The sequence below is a fragment of the Manis javanica genome, chromosome 14 (assembly GCF_040802235.1).
Source record: "Manis javanica isolate MJ-LG chromosome 14, MJ_LKY, whole genome shotgun sequence".
In the NCBI taxonomy this organism is placed as follows: domain Eukaryota; kingdom Metazoa; phylum Chordata; class Mammalia; order Pholidota; family Manidae; genus Manis; species Manis javanica.
This window is the reverse complement of record NC_133169.1, coordinates 47,706,268-47,726,945: the sequence shown is the minus strand read 5'-3', so window position 1 is coordinate 47,726,945 and position 20,678 is coordinate 47,706,268. Positions and strand designations below refer to the sequence as shown.

General features: G+C 37.3%; 2 pseudogenes; one reads left to right on the top strand and one right to left on the bottom strand.

The window, feature by feature from the left end:
- Window positions 1-4,695: 4,695 nt before the first annotated feature.
- LOC118973875 (olfactory receptor 14K1-like) lies at window positions 4,696-5,647 on the top strand (annotated as a pseudogene).
- An 11,202-nt stretch (window positions 5,648-16,849) lies between these two features.
- Window positions 16,850-18,539, bottom strand: LOC140846023 (septin-7-like; annotated as a pseudogene).
- Window positions 18,540-20,678: the final 2,139 nt, after the last annotated feature.

The following is a 20,678-nucleotide window of genomic DNA, read 5'->3' as shown; positions in this document are numbered from 1 at the left end:
ATTATTTAGAAGCATGTTGTTAAGCCTCCATGTGTTTGTGAGCCTTTTTGTTTTCTTTGTAGAATTTATTTCTAGTTTTATACCTTTGTGGTCTGAAAAATTGATTGGTAGAATTTTAATATTTTGGAATTTACTGACGCTTTTTTTGTTGTCTAGTATGTGGTCTATTCTGGAGAATGTTCCATGTGCACTTGAGAAGAATGTATGTCCTGTTGCTTTTGGATGTAGAGTTCTATAGATGTCTATTAGGTCCATCTGTTCTAGTGTGTTTTTCAGTGCCCCTGTGTGCTTACTTATTTTCTGCCCAGTGGATCTATCCTTTGTGGTGAGTGGTGTGTTGAAGTCTCCTAAAATGAATGCATTGCAGTCTATTTCCCTCTTTAGTTCTGTTATTATTTTTTTCACATATGCTGGTGCTCCTGTGTTGGGTGCATATATATTTAGAATGGTTTTATTCTCTTGTTGGACAGAGCCCTTTATCTTTATGTAGTGTCCTTCTTTATCTCTTGTTACTTTCTTTGTTTTGAAGTCTATTTTGTCTAATATTAGTACTGCGACCCCTGCTTTCTTCTCACTGTTGTTTGCCTGAAACATGTTTTTCCATCCCTTGACTTTTAGTTTATGCTTATCTTTGGGTTTAAGGTGAGTTTCTTGTAAGCAGCATATAGATGGGTCTTGCTTTCTTATCCATTCTATTACTCTGTGTCTTTTGATTGGTGCATTAAGTCCATTTACATTTATGGTCACTATTGAGAGACATGTACTTATTGCCATTGCAGGCTTTAGAATCGTGGTTACCAACGGTTCAAGGTTAGCCTCTTTAGTATCTTAATGCCTAACTTAGCTTGCTTATTGAGCTGTTATATACCCTGTCTGGAGATTCTTTTCTTCTCTCCCTTCTTATTCCTCCTCCTCCATTCTTCATATGTTGTGTGTTTTGTTCTGTGGTCTTTTTAGGAGTGCTCCCATCTAGAGCAGTCCCTGTAAGATGCCCTGTAGAGGTGGTTTGTGGGAAGCAAATTCTCTCAGCTTTTACTTGTCTGGGAATTATTTAATCCTGCCATCATATTTAAATGATAGTCATGCTGGATACAGTATCCTTGGTTCAAGGCCCTTTTGTTTCATTGCATTAAATATATCATGCCGTTCTCTTCTGTCCTGTAGGGTTTCTGTCAAGAACTCTGATGATAGCCTGATGGGTTTTCCTTTACAGGTGACCTTTTTCTCTCTAGCTGCTTTTAAAACTCTTTCCTTGTCCTTGATCCTTGCCATTTTAATTATTATGTGTCTTGGTGTTGTCCTCCTTGGATCCATTCTGTTTGGGGTTCTGTGTATTTCCGTGGTCTTTTCGATTATTCCTCCCCCAGTTTGGGGAAGTTTTCAGCAATTATTTCTTCAAAGACACTTTCTACCCCTTTTCCTCTCTCTTCTTCTTCTGGTACCCCTATAATACGAAAATTGTTCCTTTTGGATTGGTCTCATAGTTCTCTTAGTATTGTTTCATTCCTGGAGATCCTTTTATCTCTCTCTATGTCAGCTTCTATACGTTCCGGTTCTCTGGTTTCTATTCCTTCAATGGCCTCTTGCATCTTATCCATTATGCTTATAAATCCTTGCAGGGTTTGTTTCACTTCTGTGATCCCCTCCTGACATCTGTGATCTCCCTCCAGACTTCATCCCATTGCTCTTGCATTTTTCTCTGCATCTCCGTCAGCATGTTAATGATTTTTATTTTGAATTATTTTTCAGGAATACTGGTTAGGTCTGTCTCCTTCTCAGGTATTGACTCTGTGATCTTTGTCTGCCTGTAGTTTTGCCTTTTCATGGTGATAGAGATAATTTGCAGAGCTGGTATGAGTGACAGCTGGAAGAGCTTTCCTTCTTGTTGGTTTGTGGCCTTCCTCTCCTGGGAGAATAGCGAACTCTAGTGGCTTGTGCTGGGCAGCTGTGGGCAGATAGGGCTTCTGCTTCCTGCCCAGCTGCAAGTTTATGTCCGCTGTTGCTGTGGGCGTGGCCTGGCTCGGGCTGCTGCTCCAAAATGGTGTAGCTCCATTGGAGGGGGAGCGGCCGGGAGGCTATTTATCTCCGTAATGGGCCTCTGTGCTCCCTGTTGCCCAGGGGTTAGAGTGCCCAGAGATCCCCAGATTCCCTGCCTCTGGACTAAATGTCCTGCCCTGCCCCTTTAAGACTTCCAAAAAGCACTCTCCAAAGCAGAACAACAACAGCTACAAAAAAAAAAAAAAGAAAAGAAAGAAAAAAATTAAATAAATAATTTTTTTAAAAAAAGGAAAAAAAAACGCACGATTTTCTTTGTCCTCAGGCACTGGTCTCAGGCACCCACTCACCGGTCTTGCTGCCCTGTTTCCCTAGTATTGGGTCCCTGTCCCTTTAAGACTTCCAAGAAGCACTCTGCGGAAAAAAAAGAAAAAAAATGGCCACTCCCGTTTCTTTGTTCTCCGGGCGTCGGCCTCAGGCACCCGCTCACCGGTCCTGCCGCCCTGTTTCCCTAGTATTCAGGGCCCCGCGCATGCACGGTGTTTGTACTCTGGTCCGGATGGCTGGGGCTGGGTGGTCAGCAGTCCTGGGCTCCTTCTCACTCCTGCTCAGACCTCTCTCTCTTCCTGCTGGGAACTGGGGGGTGGGGCGTTTGGGGCCCTCTGGGCCGGGGTTTGTATCTTAACCCCTTCGCGAGGCACTGGGTTCTCAGAGGTGTGGATGTGGTCTGGATGTTGTCCTGTGTCCTCTGGTCTCTATTTTAGGAAGAGTTGTCTTTGTTATATTTTCATAGATATATGTGGTTTTGGGAGGAGATTTCTGCTTCTCTACTCATGCTGCCATCTTGGCTCCGCCCCAACTTCTTTTGGTTTTGTATATTTAACCTATGCTAGATGACTTGCATTAGACAATATTAAGGGAAAATTTCATTATAAAATGTTAATGATTGTGTTTGATTGCAGAAAATATTAATAATTATTTCTGATTTTGAAACTGGTAAATGCAGATATTCATGTTAAAGCCATTGATTTTATTAATAAAAAAAGTCCATTGTAAGCAATAAGCTGAACTGATCAGATCACATGTACATGCTCTAGTTTATAGTTTTGGGAATTTCAGATTAACAGAATATCAACAAAATGGAACTTGCAAAAATTTGAGAAACCATTACTTTGAAAGGTGTAGAAGACAAATAAGGAACCATCCATAGAAAAACACCTAATTTTCCAGGTGTAAAGAAGAAATACCAAGGAAAAGCACAATGGAAAATTCAAATTTGACAATCCATCATGTACAGAATCAATAATTGTTGCTTTTGTTCCAGGCGTAAAAACACTGTGTTAGCTTTGGTGTACGCAGATAATAAGGACACTGAAATTAAAGTGAATGAGAATCTTCCCATTGGCAGAAGAATCTAAGTAGGATACTAATTATGAATTCCCACTACCTTTACATTTTAAGAGAAACTGCTTGGTGTGGAGGCATGGTGTGCAGACACAGCTACTTGGGAGCTGAGCAGTGATGCAGAGGAGATGGGCTCAGGGCCCAAGCCTCCTGAGAAGCCTGACGGAGGAAAAGGACAGGCCACCGGGGACGCTCCCGCGGGCGGAGACCGAGGCCGCACAGTGTCTCTCCGCAGAGCCCAGCCAGAGCCTGGGCACCAAAGGTTGGGTTTCATGCACACAGGTTAAGGAGGAATACTTTTTCTTAAACTTACATTGTCCACTGAAAAAGCCACATATATTGGGGAAGAAACAAGGTTTTTAGGGAAATGAATTGTCATTGAAGTGATGCTAAAGTGAAGTCAAAGAGAGTCCCTAAAGAAAAGGACAATCTGAAGGAGGAAAGCATGATCCCTGCCCACCCCATTTTAGGTTAAGTGCATGTTCTTGGATGACAAGCCTGTGTGTCTTTAAGAGAGGAGGACGCTCTGCTTCTCTCATTAAATGCAGGTGACATCCTTAATATTTGGTGGTTCTTGGTGTTAATTAAATGCTTCCCAGTGTTACATGCTAAATACTTGGCTTATAGTCTTAAATTTTGCTCTTTTTAAGAAAACATGGCACTGTACAATCTTAAATCAATTAGTCAAAATGTCAAAAGTATCTTTCTAATTTTTCTGGTACAGTAAATATCTGCACTAAAGGAACATAAATTTCTATAATGACATTTTCATCAGAGAGTTAACATTTTTATGAAAAATGGGGAACAATTTTAATGTTCTTCAATGGGAAGTAGATAATAAATTGGAGTATCATCTAAATGATTATTTAAACAGATTATAATATGCAGGAAAGAGAAAATTCATTATGACATCTAATACACACCAAAATTTACAACAAATAAGATAACATTGATGCATAACAAATATGTACTCTATTACAATTACTGTTACATAGCTAATCCTGCAATTCCACTAGAAATAAACTTTTAAAATCATTTCAAGTAATAATGAGGGAATTGGAGTTCTTTTCTTATTCCACAATAAATTTAAGCCCAGTTATATTGAGCTGTTCTACCCATAATTGTTTTGTGCCCAAGTCTGTTCTGTATATGAATATATTGGCATTTTAAAACTTTCCATTTAACCCATTGTAGTGAAGTATACATGCTTCAAAATAAAGAAGCAACTGATTTCTTAATTTGTTATATTAATATAACTTTTTTATTTACTCAACAGGTGGCTTATAATTTTAAAACATGATTATTCAGACAGTAATGATGGAATTCGTGCTTGTGACTTTTACTGAGAGCCAGATGCTGTTAAGGCTGCTTGCTGTCCTCTTCTCAGTGATCTACCTGGTGGCCGTGTTGGAGAATTTAATTATCATCCTCCTCACAATTCTGGACAAACACCTCCACACACCAATGTACTTTTTTCTCAGGCATTTGTCCTGCTTAGATCTGAGTCTCATTTCTGCCACAGTCCCCAAATCTGTCCTCAACACCCTCACCTTGACTGACTCTGTATCGTTCCTAGGATGTGTGGTACAGCTCTTCCTGGTGGTGCTGATGACCGGGTCAGAGATAGGCATCCTCACTGCAATGTCTTATGACCGCTATGTCGCTATCTGCCGCCCTTTGCATTATGAGTCTGTCATGAACAAAGGAGTTTGTGTACAGTTGATGGCAGTGTCCAGTGTCCTGGCTCAATGGAGTGGCCTTGGGAATCTTGTACGCAGCTGGGACATTCTCTCTGAATTTCTGTGGGTTCAATAAGATCCATCAGTTTTTCTATGATGTTCCTGCCTTGTTAAAGCTCAGTTGTTCTGAAGAACATGCAACTATTAAGCTCAGCGTGGCAATTGGGGTCTGCTATGCATTTTCATGCATGGTATCCATTGTTGTTTCCTATGTGTATATATTTTCCACTGTGTTAAAGATTCCAGCAAGAGAGAAGCAGTCCAAAGCCTTCTCCACCTGCCTGCCTCACCTCATTGTTGTGAGTGCATTCCTTCTAACAGGCGCTGTGGCGTACTTGAAGCCAGCTGCCAATGAGCCTTCTCTCCTAGACTTGCTGGTGTCTGTATTCTATTCGGTTGTACCCCCAACCTTGAAACCTCTTATATACTGTCTGAGGAACAAGGACATTAAATAAGCTCTAGGTAAAGTCCTGTGGAATGTGAGAAGCAGTGGAGAAAAGGAAAGATGACCTAATTTGAAGTTAGGAATTAGGAATTCCTTTTCTGTTTTGCCATTAACTAGCTGTTTGAAATTATTTGTATTAGAGATGAATCTATCACCGAGTCCTGTTGGTGATAGCCTCAGGTGGTCAGTTTTAGTAGATATTGTCTTCCCTTATACTTTTTCACTTTATATCTTTTAACTATATAGATATCAGGAGGGCTTTCCTCTTACATTTGACTTTGGTTCTTGTTCTGATCTTTATAAACATGATATTTGTAGGAGGTTCTTACTCTTCCCACACTATCATCTTCTTGGCATTTTTCTTATTTAGCTTGCTAGAGAGAATTATGAATACATTATGTATTTCCCAATCTCTAAACCCTTGTACATAGCTGATGAAAATAGTTTAAATATCTCTGCTAGGGAGTCCCATACATGTAGTAACAGAAAACTCCCACAGCTCTTCTAAGGGGCATATTGCTACAACCACAGCAAGTGGTGTCTGTGATGCCTGTGTGAGAAGCCCATGCATAAACTCTCTGTCTTCACAGAGCATGTTCTATTTCTGAGCATGTGCTAGTCATGTCATAACTCCCTCTTTAACATAGTCCTGATCAAGAGTTAAATCATTTCAAATGCATAATAAATATAAGTATACATTTTTCAGCTAAGTAAACATTACATTAAAGGAATATATCAATTTTCAGTTGAGTGCCTATTATAAAAACATTGAAATATGAAAAAGTTTATCTGAGAATCAGGTAATGTTATAATGACTCAATTTTGGCAAGAAATTACAAGTATGTGGTAAATCACACTAATATACCTATACAGACACTGACAAATGCAATCAAAACTTCAAGTGGAGGAGAAAAAGGAGAAGTAGTAGTGTAATGTAGAAGAATCAAGGCGGTTTCATATGGTTGTCCTCACAAGACACAGAACTGTGACAAGTCACTGGTCCTCTGTTGGTGCGGGGCGACAGTCGGGCAGAGCATCGCCGCGACAGCCGGGGTGTGCAGCGCTTTGCCCAGCGTCGTGGTCCCCCTTCGCCTGCTTCGCGGAGCTTCCGCTGTGATAGACTTTCCTGCATCCCCCGGGAACCTGGCTCAGCTGTGGGGAGTCCCGCAGACCTGCACAGCACTTCCCCTCCACGCCTTCCTACTCCGTTTCCCTGAAAAGTCACAGTCACAGGGAACATTCAGATGAAAATGAGTGGAAATAGTGCCCCCACCTCAGTTCAGGGAGGTCTTTTGAATCTGAAAAAAGAAAGTGTGGTCCTCATAAATGGAAGCAAAATATGCCCAGTGCTTTCAGAAAGCTTCTCTATAGTTCCCATGGTCCTATGGAAAGTTCTGAATTTGTTATGGTGTAAACATATTTGTTTATTATTTTCTGACATAGTAAAACACTTACCTAAAGGACTCCACAAGCAGGTAATTAAGTCAAATATCCAATACTAGTCATTTGACAGCATCTCCAAGGAATGTGGGTTCCCACTGACTGTGGTCTAAATTCCAGATGATGATCAATACAATAATATTTAACAAGATTGCAAATATTTGCATTTTTAATTAAATTTTGGAAGCTCATATATGGGAATACTGGTTTGTGATGGCATAACTTGAAGATCATACCAGCAAAAAGGACATGACAAAGACCAAAAATTGCACAAAAGTTTTAAAATAATATTCAATGGAGAATTTTTAAAAAGTGAGTCTTTTAATTAGAGGTAGGAATTCTATCACTAGACATAAGCTTACAAGTCAAAGGTGCCCAGAACTATCAAATATGTTAATACTTGATATATGTGACTATTAAGGGCTTGAAATGTAGCTAACATGACAGTGACATAGTTTCAGTTCATTTAAATTTAAAATTGAATATTCAGTTTGGTTATTGGAACATCTTAAGCTATGCTTGCAACAGCCTGAGCATGAGAATCAAAAATATATATGTATGTATTTCATTGTGTTTCATTTTCTTTTTCTGTGCAACTTATTTCTAGAGACTTTGTCATGTGAAACTACTACAGTAACAACTACAAATAATGATGTGTTAGACAATGCTCTAAGAACTTCTCACATACTTTTCATTTTAAAAGCCCCAAATGTATCATAATGTTAAGGGTTATTTTCTTTATTTTTAAGTGTAGAATGAAATAGATATAATTCTAAATATAAGACATGATTTCATATTACTTATTCTGAAGGGAAAGGAAGATAGATATTTGGATAGACTGAATGGGTTTCTAGATGGTTGATATAATTGAATGGAAAAAAATAAGATAAAATAAAATTAGCAATTTTCAAAGTCCATGGTCAAGCCCAGCATTTTGGCTCCCAAGCCCATACTTCCAGCCAACAAATTGGACTATATGAAATATATGTGGCTTCCAGTAATGAACATGACTATAAAATCCATCCTAAACATATATTATAATGGAAAATTTCCCTTTATTAACTTTTTCAGTGTGCCAATTAAGTAAAGATAATTTGCTCCTATGTGTACCGATTTCATTTGTTTAATGGATAATACAAGGAAAATGAAGTCCCCTTCTTTTCCTATGTACATGATTTCAATTATCCATTGCAGTAACAATAACAGTGTGTCACATTTCTCAACTCTCATTCAATAGAGTTTTACACAGGCATATAAATATATTTACACATATATATATATATATATATATATATGGAGTAATATATATGTTGAGGGTTAGTTTCACCACAAATTTACTCCCACTTTGGAAAGGCAACCTACAGTTCAGGAAAATATATTTACAAATAATTGATCCAATTAGGGGTTAACATCTAAAATATATAGACCAAAAAAAAACCAAATAACCCTTTTAAAAAGTGAGCAGAGATCTGAACAGACATTTTTCCAAGGAGCACATACAGATGGCCAACAGGTACATGAAGAGATGCTCCACATAACTAATCATCAGGGAAATGCAAGTCAAAACCACAGTGAAATATCACCTCATACCAGTCAGAATGGCCACTACCCAAAAGACAAGAAATACCAAGTGTTGGTGAGCATGAAGAGAAAAGGGAAACCTCAGGCACTGTTAGTGGGAATGTAAGTTGGTGCACTGTGGGAAACCAACATTGAGATTCCTCTAAAAAATAGAAAAAAAACATATGACCCAGCAATTCCACTTCTGGGAATTTATCTGAAGAAAGCAAAATTACTAATTCCAAAATATATATGCTTACCTATGTTCATAGAACCATTATTTACATACAGTAGCCAAGACATGGAAGCAGCCCAAATACCAATAGACTGATGAATGGACATAAAAGATTAGCACATATACCCAATGGACTATTACTCAGTCACAAAAAAGAAGGAAATTTGCCATTTGTGACATGGGTGGACCTAGTGGGTAATATGCTATGTGAAAAATGCCAAGCAGAAAAAGACAAATACCATATGATTTCACTCATATGTGAAATCTAAAAAAAAAAAAAAGTCCTATAAACATGGAAAACAGATAGCAGTTACCAGAGGGAAGGACTGGAGTGATGGGTGAAACACATGAAGGGGATATAAAGGTATGCACTTTTTTTATGCTAAATGATACTCCATTGTGACAATCAATTCCATACATCATCCACACTTGCTACATTTTCTTTATTCATCGGTTGAAAGACATTTACCTGGCTGTCGTGTCTTCATTTTTTTAATTAATTAAATAATTTAGTTTCATTGACATAAAATCTTTCATTGGTTTCCGGTGTACAGCACAGTGGTCCAGCAGGTACCCTTATCACTGAATCCACACCTGCACTGCTGCAGTCGTGTTTCTTTTAGTGAACAATTCTTACAGTAAACATAAAAACACAGGTATAAGCCTGATATTAAACTGTCATAGTATCTGTATCAATTTATATTCTTACTAACAGGGTACAAGTGTTCCCTATTCTCCATGTCTTCACCAACATTGCTTTTTTATTAATAAAGGTTCCCCTAATAAATGTGAGTTATGCCTCATTATGGTTTGCTTGGCATGTTTTTGTAGATGATTAGTGAAACTGGCTATTTTTTTAATTTTCCTGTTCACAACTTGTACATCTTCTTTTGGAAAAAACAACTGTTCAGGTCCTTTGCCATTATTTTAATCATATTATGTGTTTCTATTGTGTTGTATGAATCCTTGCATATATTAGTCATTAGCCCCTTGTCAGCTTTATGGTTTTCAAATATTTTTTCCCATTCCATAGGTTTCATTTTTATTTTGTTGGTTATTTCCTTTGTTGTGCAAATACTTTTTTATTTTAGGTGTTATTGCTGATTTTTTCTTTGTTGAATCGAAGTATAGTTGATAGACAATCTTATATTGGTTTCAATTATACAACACAGTGGTTCTACATTTACTCATATTATTAAATCCTATCAACTAGTACAGGTACTGTCAACAGAGGAAGACATTACATATTCTCCATGCTGTTCTAAAGTTTTGTGACAAACTTATGATTGACAATTTTTGTGTCCCTTTATCACCCTCCCTCCCCCAACTCACCCATTCCAAGCCCTCACCCAAGGTAACCACCAGTCCCTTCTCAGTGTCTATGAGCCTCCTGTTATTTTGTTCATTCTATTTTGTTTTATATTAATATTCCACACATTAATGAAATTATATGGTATTGTTTATTTAATTAATGTTCTTTAAATTTCTACTAAAAAATTCTTACTGAATTGGATACCCAAAATAAATCTTGTACATCTACCTAACTAAAGAACAATTTATTTCTAATAATTCCTCTTACTCGTTTTTAAACTTAGATTCCCATAATACAAATCAAGCAATGGACACATATGAAATCAACAGAGAAATATCTACTTCCGGTGTTTTGAGGTGTCTGTGGTTGTTTAACTTAATTATTTAAATACCCTATTAATTTTTACATTAAAAAAAAAGGTTCTGGATTTTCCAAGTTTGGAAAACTTTATGTAATTCCTATAATATTCTTTTAAAATTTATTTTATTGATATAATTTACATATAGCATTCCATAAGCTTATGGTGTGTTGGTTTGATTCACGTATTGCAGTTTGATTACCACTATAGTGTTAGCTAACCTCTATCACATCAGATACTTATAATTTCTTTTTTTTGGTGGAAACAGTTAAGATCTTGTGTCTTAGAGACTTTGAAGTTTATAAGACAGCATTGTGTATAATCACTATGTGTGCATTATATCACCAGGGCTTGTTTATCTATTAGTTCCAAGTTTGTACCCTTAAAAAAATCTATCCTAAATACCCCTACCCCCACCCATCAGATAATCATCATTCAGCTCTGTTTTTATGAGTTTATTAAAAGCAATGTTTTTAATAGCATAAGAAGAAATATAACTAAATAATGCATTTGGTACCACATTGATAAAAATTTACTTTAAAATACATCACACAAATGAAACTAGTAGCTGCTAGGATACACCAGCACAATAATGGTGCATTAAATACAACCTCATTTTTCAAACATATTAATACATCTCTTATGAAAGGTCCTTGACCTAATATCTATATATTGGTAAACATATTTGTGTAAAATTCATGAAATTCAATACAGGAATTTTAATATGCATAATTGTTCTATTCTCTGTACGTGATTTTTAAATTAGCTAAAATTTGATATATGAATTTATTGTTTGAAAATAAGATACAAATAGAAATAGTCCAAATTTGGTAGCCTTTTATTGTTGAAACTTCTAAACATACAAAATTATCGTATGAAAGTAAATCTGCTAAAGTCAGTAAGATAAGATAAATTCAGAGGTAGATTCACTAAGTGAAATATATCTTTATAAAAACTAGAGCTTTTTTGAAGCTGGGGGAATTCCAATCTTTCAAACTTAAATTTTTTTAGAAAACCAACTAAGAAGAATTGTTACACACCCAATATCATAAAGACTGTTAATGAGAATAACAAATAAAAATTCAGCTCTGGCAATTGTATTTCTATTTCTCCTATTTCACACAGTCACCTATTTTCCGTAGGAGCTTTCTCAGGGCTGCCTTGATTTCTCTGTTCCTAAGGCTGTAGATAATGGGGTTCAGAGAGGGAGGAGCACTGCGAACAGCATGAGAGCAGCAAGGCCAGGAGAGACGGGGACTCAGGCACTGGTTTCAGATAGGCAATGGCTCCTGTCAGGGGAAAGGTGGACACAGCCATGAGATGGGGAAGGCAGGTGGAGAGAGCTTTTGGCCTGCCTTGTGCAGATGGGATCCTTAGCACTGTATTGAAAATATAGATGTATGAGAAAACAATGGCAAGTAAACAAAAAACCCCATAAAATATCCCAATGGCCACACTGACATTAATAGCAATATGATCTTTAGAGCAAGAAATCTTTAATAATGGGGGAACATCACAGAAAAACTGTGGTACTCTTCTGGAACCACAGAAAAATAAAGAGAAAGTGCCAGTCACATACAGACCTCCAAAGAATCCTCCAAGGACCCAGGAGGCAGCTGCCAACTTCCCACAAGCCGTCTTGTTCATGACGAGCTCATAGTGCAGGGGGTGCCAGATGGCCACATAGCGGTCATAGGACATGGCGGTGAGTATGGACACCTCAGACCCCGCAAAGTGTATCACCAGTAAGACCTGCAGTACACATCCGGGGAAAGAAATAGAGGTGTTGTTGGACAGACAGTTGAGAATGGATTTTGGAACAATGATGGAAATAAGGCAGAGGTCAAAGGACAAATTCTTCAGGAAGAAGTACATCAGGGTGTGAAGACACTGGTCCATGGTTACAAGTACAATAATGAGAATGTTTCCCAACAGTGTTGCCAAGTAAATTAGTAAAAAAAGAAAGGCATGTAGAACTTGGAGCCCTCTGGTGTCAGAGAATTCCCCCAGGAAGAATCCTGTCACTGCTGTGATGCTGGCCAATGTCCTTGCCTCTACCATGCCTCCTGTGGGAGACAGCAATTTAATATTAACAGGCTTCCCAAAAGCTCTATTTTTTTAAGACTACACATTTCTTACAGTTCTTCAAGACATTGTCTGAAATCTGCACTTTATCAGTTTGTAGAGTGTGGGCTGGCTTTAAAGTGAGACCACATCGTACACATGTGCTCTCTTTTATTGAGAAAAGGTGGTGATGTTATCTCTTTTTTAACAGCATATATACATCTATAAATTTAATTGAATAGTAAAATTATAAAGGAGTTGATTCATAGTATGTATTAATAAATGGCAAATTTTGTTTCATTGTTGATAAATTAATTGAATTAAAATTAACTACTCTATCAGTCCTATATTGTACAACATTTGCTTTTTAAGTTGTTTCTACTGCAAATATGTAGGGTTTATCTGTAAGCAACACAAATTTGAGAATGCAGCAATGATAAGTGAGATTATTAATACAAAGTTCAATTTAATAAACACTATACCAAGAAAATGACCCACTAACAGAGAAAATATTAATTGAATTAATCTCCCATTTCATGCTATAAAGAGAAAAAGAGCAAAATGTAAAGAAAATGAAGAGAATGGATAAATCATAGGGCAGAGTTGGAAATGCAGTTGTAGTAGAAATGAAAAATAAAGAAAATGTGTTAGCAGGAGGTAGACAGGACTACTTCTCTTCACAATCAGATACACAATCTGCTCACCCTATTTCTCATCTTTTTAAGTAAGGAGAATGTATCTTAAGGGAATAAATCTTCATCGTAAATGAAAGGAGCTATTATTTCTAGGGAAAATTAAGCAACAAGTTCATATTTCAGGGAGGATGAAGATATCCTTTTCTGAGAAAAGACAAAATACAGACTGTATCCTGCAAAAAAAAAGAAAAAAAATACCAGAAATTTTGAAAAAGGTAGTAACAATTAGAATGTTATCACTTAGCAATATTCTTAGACAAACAACTTCTGAAAGTATCTAAAATAGATTATGTTTATTGTTACAAATAGAGAATATGCACATTTTTGCAAAACCTATGAGCTTGCCAAATTTCTGAGATAAAACTAAATAGATTTTCTAGCACCATCTTTATTTCAGATGTGCTCAATGTTTTTTTCCCCTCAAAGCTGATTTTCAGCATATTGAATGCTTTTAATTAACTATTAAAACCCTCAAGTCAAAAACTCCTTAAATTGTTGTTAAAATTAATCTTTTCACTACTTACCTTTTGATTAATTTCTCATGGATCAATTTGGGTGTGTCTCTAAATAACAAAGAACATCAAATCCAAAACGTTTTAGCTTATTATTTTCACATAAATATTTCCAATATTTTCTGGAAGCTAATCCAGAAATGAGAGCAAGCATGAAAAGCAACTTTAGGATAAGAATATTCAGTATTTGGTTCTAAAATGAACCTCCAATGCTTCTAATGACCTGTTGAGATGAGAAAGCCCGCCTTGACTGGATCTTAGGCTTTGCTGCCTCTTGGAGTCCTCTGCTTTCTGGGAGATAAAAAGACAATGACAATGAATAGTGCCATGTCTGAAAATATTTTTTCAACTTGATTAATTTTCTGAAATCATTTTCATAGTGTCGCAAAGCTTCATTTAAAGGAAATCGGGTCATGGCGAGTGAGATTCTCAGGGGTGGTATAAAAGCATCTCAGGGGGGTAACTTTGATCATCTAAAGCCACAGGACCCCCACACCATGACTCCTGGCTCACCTCAGGACCCCACACTGTTCCCCTTCTCAGGACAGGATGTGTGGGAAGCCCTACAAGCCTCATCAAGTCAGAAAAACACTAGCATCACTGCATTTCATGATCTGTTCTATTTAAATCTAGAAGGACTAATTTTTCACAATTATAAAGTCTCTGAAAAGTTTAACTTCTTTTTCCTAGGACCTATCTATTCATTTACCTAAATGCAGCTGTCAAAGAAACCAAGAAGAGGGAGGGGAAATAAAGAATTGTCATTGAACGTGTCAGGGCCCTGATATCTATTTTTACCATAAACCCTGACTGACAAAATTGAATATACTAGAAAGTTGTGCTCAGCCTAGAAAACTGCACCCATTTTCCCTGTTGGACAACATTAAAATATATGGCTTTCTCATTAGAATGCCGATGCATAGCCAAGATACTACAGATTAGAGCCCATTTGCTTCATTATTCAGAAAATAGTTTTGGTATTGCTGCAGATCTACATGAAGAAAAGTATAAAAGAGTATTTCACTGGCTTCTATAAATATAAATTTTATTCATATAAACTGACTTCAGGGAGAAGCATAAGCAGATTCTACAGCTTGAGTGTAACAATGTCCTGCCTCAGGAGAGACGGCTTAGCAACGACAGTGGGAAGTCCTCTAAATATGAAGAGACTTAATTTTGAAGACACTGACTGCTTTCCCTTGCTTTATAAATTCTGTCAAAATAAGACCTGTGTTTCAATCTTTTTGGATATTAATGTACACTCTTCATATGGTTTTAAAAGTATTAAGTGAATTCATAAATACTATCCAAAGATGATGGTCACAGTTATAATTTAGAGAAGATAAGGAAGGGATGAATCAAAAACCCTCAATACTGGGTGCCTGATTTAACAATGATTTACATTAAACCTGTAATTTTCCCTTTGGTCTCTCCCATTGAGTAGCAAGCTGAATGCTGTTAAAAAAATTCGATATCTGTTGTTGGCAGCTCTATTTTATAGTAACCAAGTCATTTTGTCATAAGAAAGAGCATCTTCACAATTTTGCATGTTCTCAAGCATCAAGCAGTTTTTTATCTATTCAATCAAGTCTGCTTTTGCAATTTGCCCAGATGTAATTGTTTTTAAAATAGCCCATATATATTATCTATAAACTGACTTTTCATCATTTTTTATTCTGTGTCCTTTTGGTTGAACATATTTTTACATATGAAAGCACATTAGAATGATAAGGATAGATGGTGTTGAAATAAATTTTTCTCCCCAAATGGAGCCACATCTGCCTGGAGTTTCAAGTCAGCAAAGTGAAGTTTCATGTTCTTACAAATGTTCTTCTTGACCAGGAACACACTATATCCAGTCCACTGATATCCACATGCCAGGTCCTCTCTGGGCTCTACGTCCCTTGACATTTTAAAATGATGCCAGATATGAATCCTCAGCCGATCATGCCCTACTCCCCTTCCAATGCTCTGTAACACTTGCTTTTACCCAAAATCCCTTGGGAGGTGCTCCACTGCTTGCGAGCACTGCGCTCCCTCAGACCACGGACCGCTTCCCTCGGATAAAGGACATCAAACTAGTTATTAAATTGCTTTAGTTTGACAAGGCTACTGACAGGTAACTAAATAGCCTGGTAGAAAAGTGGAATAGACAATAACAGCTACCTCACTGGACTTTTTTTTTTTTTTACATTACAACATTGTTCATGAGAATTTTTTACATTACAAACAAAATATATACAGAAATGTGTATATGAATACAGCTAAATGCAGAATGGTGACTTTTTTTTTTCCCTTTCAAGAGGTCATGATTCCCAATTCTAGTAAAATAAGGAGACTGCACATAGGTAGGAATAGGTTGGTGGTTAGCTTCACGATTTTGCCTAGAAATGAACTATAAATGCATTTCCCCCCTGCTTCTTACCATGAAGTATAAGAACAGAATTAAAGGAAAATTCTTTTTTTTTCATAACATATGAAAGATGCTATATTTTATTTCAGCAGGACCAATATATGGAAAATACCTAAATTAAATGTTCTTATAAAATGAAGCAGTAATGAGATTCTGAATAAAAAGGGTACTAAATGAGAATGTATATTTAAAGAATCCAAAACAAACACATAAACAAAAGATTGTTATAAAAAAGCTCTAGGTGCATTGTAAGCATATAGGGTCATTTTTCCATGTGTATTTTTAAACAATGGTGTGTCAAAAATAGGGTCAACTGTGTTAGACTCAATTACATTATTATATATGCTGCATTGAATGGAATCTTTGTATTTTATTTATTATAGAGAAGCATAGTTTGCATCATATTATGGCAATTTATCTTCAATGAAAACCTTCCAGAGTTCTTTTATTTTGGAATATCCTGTAAACAGTCAAACCACCAGAACATGATTGTACAACAGTACAATGTTTTCTTGCATTAAATTGAAGACATCTGTTTAATAAAAAACAAAAGAGAATGTAGGAAAGGTACTTAGAGGTGTTAGTTTCTAAGTACACAGCACCCTAGACAATTTAAGGCATCTTATTCTCCATCAAGAACAAAATATAATAATTTTGTTATGCTTTTAAATCCATCATTATGGATTAAACTGGTGCAGATTGGTCAAACGGATCCAGCAAACACCGATGTCCAAGCTGGAATACTGACAATTAATATGTAAGTGGTGGTCAAATGAGGGTTTAAAAGATCTTCCCCTTCTTCTTGTTCTTTCCAAGGTCCTTGAAGAGTTCTGTTGTTCTAAAATACGTTGTTGGGCTTCCCAGTTTGCTTTCTCATCTTCAAACTGACGATGTTTTTCCTTTAATTCTTTGTGCTGGGCTTCCAGATGCTTTTTCATTTGCTCATGGTGCCTTTGGAGCTCAGGTTCAGAGTCCAGTTCTTGAACTTTTTCTTTGACCTTCATCTCAAACGCCTGCTCCATCTGCATCTCCATTTTCTTCATCTTAGCTACGTGCTCCCTTCTTTCTTCTTCCATTTGTGCAAGTGGGCTCTTGGTGAGCTGCCCTTCATTCTTGCTACTATCAGCTCCATTACAACTCATAGCTGCCAGTTTTCTGCTCAGGGAATTTTCATAGTGTTCATTTTTAGTGACATCTTTCAAGTCCTGCATGTGTGTTCTTATCAACATACTTCTTAGAATTGTAAAATCACAATGTTCACCATTTTCAACTTCAGCAACACACAACGTCTTCCTCTGATCCGTTTGCCATTATATTCAATGATAGTATTACTACCTACCACAACAAGAGGTAAACGGTCTTTTACCTTTTCAACAAGCTTATTTTCTTCTTCATTATCTGTCTCTGAAAACTCATATATTTTACTTTTACATTCTTGGATTTCTTTAATTATCTGTTTTTTAAACTGTTGGCATTCCTCTGGTGTGAGAGGGTCTGCTTTGGCAATAAGTGGAATGATATTCACTTTTTCATGCAAATGCTTCATAAACTCAATATCCAATGGTTTAAGTCCATGTCCTGAAGGAGCAATGAAGTATAAACAGCACTGCACCCTGTTATCAGGCATCTGCTGTGTGTTCACTCGAGATTCTGCATTTAGGTAGTCCTCAAATTTACTATCAATGTAGTCAGTAACAGGCTGCCGGCAATTACTATTATCCACTGCATCTCCAAGTCCTGGGGTATCAACTATTGGAGCAGCAACTAAACACCACCTTCTTTGATTAAAACTTTGGATTGTTCCACCTGTAGTCTTTTTTATTCTATGAGAAGGACCTGGATACTCTGAAGAATACAAATCTGTGAGGAATAATGAGTTGATTAATGTTGACTTTCCCAGTCCAGATTCACCAACAACCATAAGTGTGAATTCAAACCCTCTCTTCACTGATTTTCTGTATACTTGACCTGGGAGATTTGCAAATCCCACCTAGCCTTCACGGTTCTTCTGTCGAGCCATGGTGCTGCTGTTGACGCTCCCGTCCTGAGCAGCCACGGGTCTCAAACTGACCGACACTCCTCCCCCTCCGCAATCAGCCTGGGCGCCGCGCGGCCCACCGCTTCTCCAAGGCCGTGATGCAGATTCCGCGTTGCAGCTGCCCCGCTCACGCAGGCGGCAGCGGGCGGACCCCACCGCGGTCTCGCTTTACTCCTGTCCCCCGCTCCGCCCCCCGCCCCCGCAGAAGGGGCCTCACCGGACTGTCCTACTGGGTAAGTGCGGTGAGCAGTCTGCAGTCCCCAGGCAGCAGGACGCCTCGCGGGGAAGAACGCTGGCTCACGTGATATTGGTTGATTTCTTAAACACATTTTCTCTATGCAAAAATAAAGTAAGTCCAACATGGTGTTAAGATGTCATAACTAAACTAAAGGTCGTTTATTTATTTTTCAAAAATCACTCTAATGAATGTGTTTTTTTTTTTAAACTTAGGAGATTTTTGCTCCCTCTCTGGCCTTTGTTCTTTTCATTGTAAAGTGAAGAGGATATAGTACACGAATGCTGTAGAACTTTGATATCTAATCTGGGTTTATTTCCTGTGCCCCGGTCCTGCCTGGCCTGCTAGGACCATCAGTAGACCACTGTTGCTGACCAGCAGGCAGAGGGTGGAGCTGCCCAAAAGGAATCCCAGTAGAGACTTCTCACATCACAGAAAGGGCTGGCAGAGGAGAACCACCAGCCCATGCTAACAGCGATCTCCTACTACTGACAGGAAGGCAGAGAGGTGGGCCCTACCCACGGCACAGCAGCAGGAACACAGATCCCCTGCAAAAGGAAACCAGGCACTGGCGAGCAAAGACTCTTCAGCTCCTGTGCACCACAGGATGCATACTTCAGACAGCCATAGCACTCTAGACAAGGAGGCATAGCTGTTCTATCTAGGACAAATGAAGAAATACAGGAACCCAGACCAAATTAGGAGGCAGGGGAATATGTAACAAACAAAAGACAGGATTAACACACCTACATAGGGCCGAATGCAAGAGAAATTAGCAATCATCTTGAGGAAGATTTCAAAGTAACAGTCATAAAGATGTTCACTGAACTGTGGAAAATAATTGATGATCTCAGTGAAAACATCAGCAAACACATAGAAAATATGAACAAGAGTGACTCTGAGCTAAAGGATACAATAACTGAAATGAAAAATAGAATAGAGGGAATGAATATATACTGATGGAAGAGAGGAAATAATCAATGTGATGGAAGACAGGGAACAGGAAAGTAGCCAAGCTGACAAACACAGATAATAAAAAAATTTCTAAGAATGAGAAGATGCTAAGAGAGCTGTGTGACAACTTTAAATGCAACAGTAGTGATGTTATAGGGTTTCAGAAGGATGAGATAAAAAGAAGTAGAAAATCTCTTTGAGTAAATAATCATTGAAAACCTCCACAATCTGGGGAAGGAAATAGACTCTTAGATCCTGGAAGCACAATGATCTCCTAATAAAAGGAACACTAGGGGGAAAACACCAATATATATGTAATTAAAATGGCAAAGATTAAAGATCAGAAGAGAATTTTAAAAGCAGCAAGAGTGAGGAAGACAGTTAAATATAAGGGAAACTCCATAAGGCTATCGGCAGACATCTGAGCAGAAATTTTACAGTCCAGAAAGGAGTAGCAATAAATATTTAATATATTAAAAGGGAGGAACCTACAACCAAGAATTCTCTACCCGCAGGTAGATCATTCAGAATTGAACTTGAGAAAAAAAGTTTCCCAGATAAATGAAGGTTAAAGAATTCCCTACCACTAAACCAGCTATATTAAAGGCTGTAAATAGAAATGTTATTAACCTATGTAATTTTCAACAGTGAAAATAACCCTATAGTAAACAGGATAAATAGTAAATAGTAAATCCTATAGTAAGTGTAGACCAATTACTTACTACACAAGAATGACGTTAAGAAAAACAAAAGCAATAAACCCAACTTTACACAAAATCAGTCAAGGCATAAACAAAAGATGTAAATTATGACATGTCATACACAAAGTGTGGAGGAGGAAGAAGAATGAAAAATAGTACTTTCAGGTTGTGTTCAAAATAGAGTAACACATAAACTGTTATAAACTCTTATGTTCATAACTTAACATAAACTGTTAGATATTTAGAAAGTATCTATGAACCTTATGGTAACCACAAACTGAAAGCCTTTAACAGACAACACAAAATATTGAAAGAAAGAAAAAAAATTGAAGCATAACACCAAAGAAAACCACCAAATAAGAAGAGAACAGTATGAAAGGAAGAAAGAAAGAGAGATGAACTACAAAAGCAACCAGAAAACAATTAATTAAATGGCAATAAGTATATACCTAACAATAATTACCTTAAATATAAAAGGACTGAAATGCACCATCAAAACATATAAGGTGGCAGAATAGAAAAAGAAAGAAGACCCATCTACATGCTGATACAAGAGACCGTTTCAGACATAAAGTCAT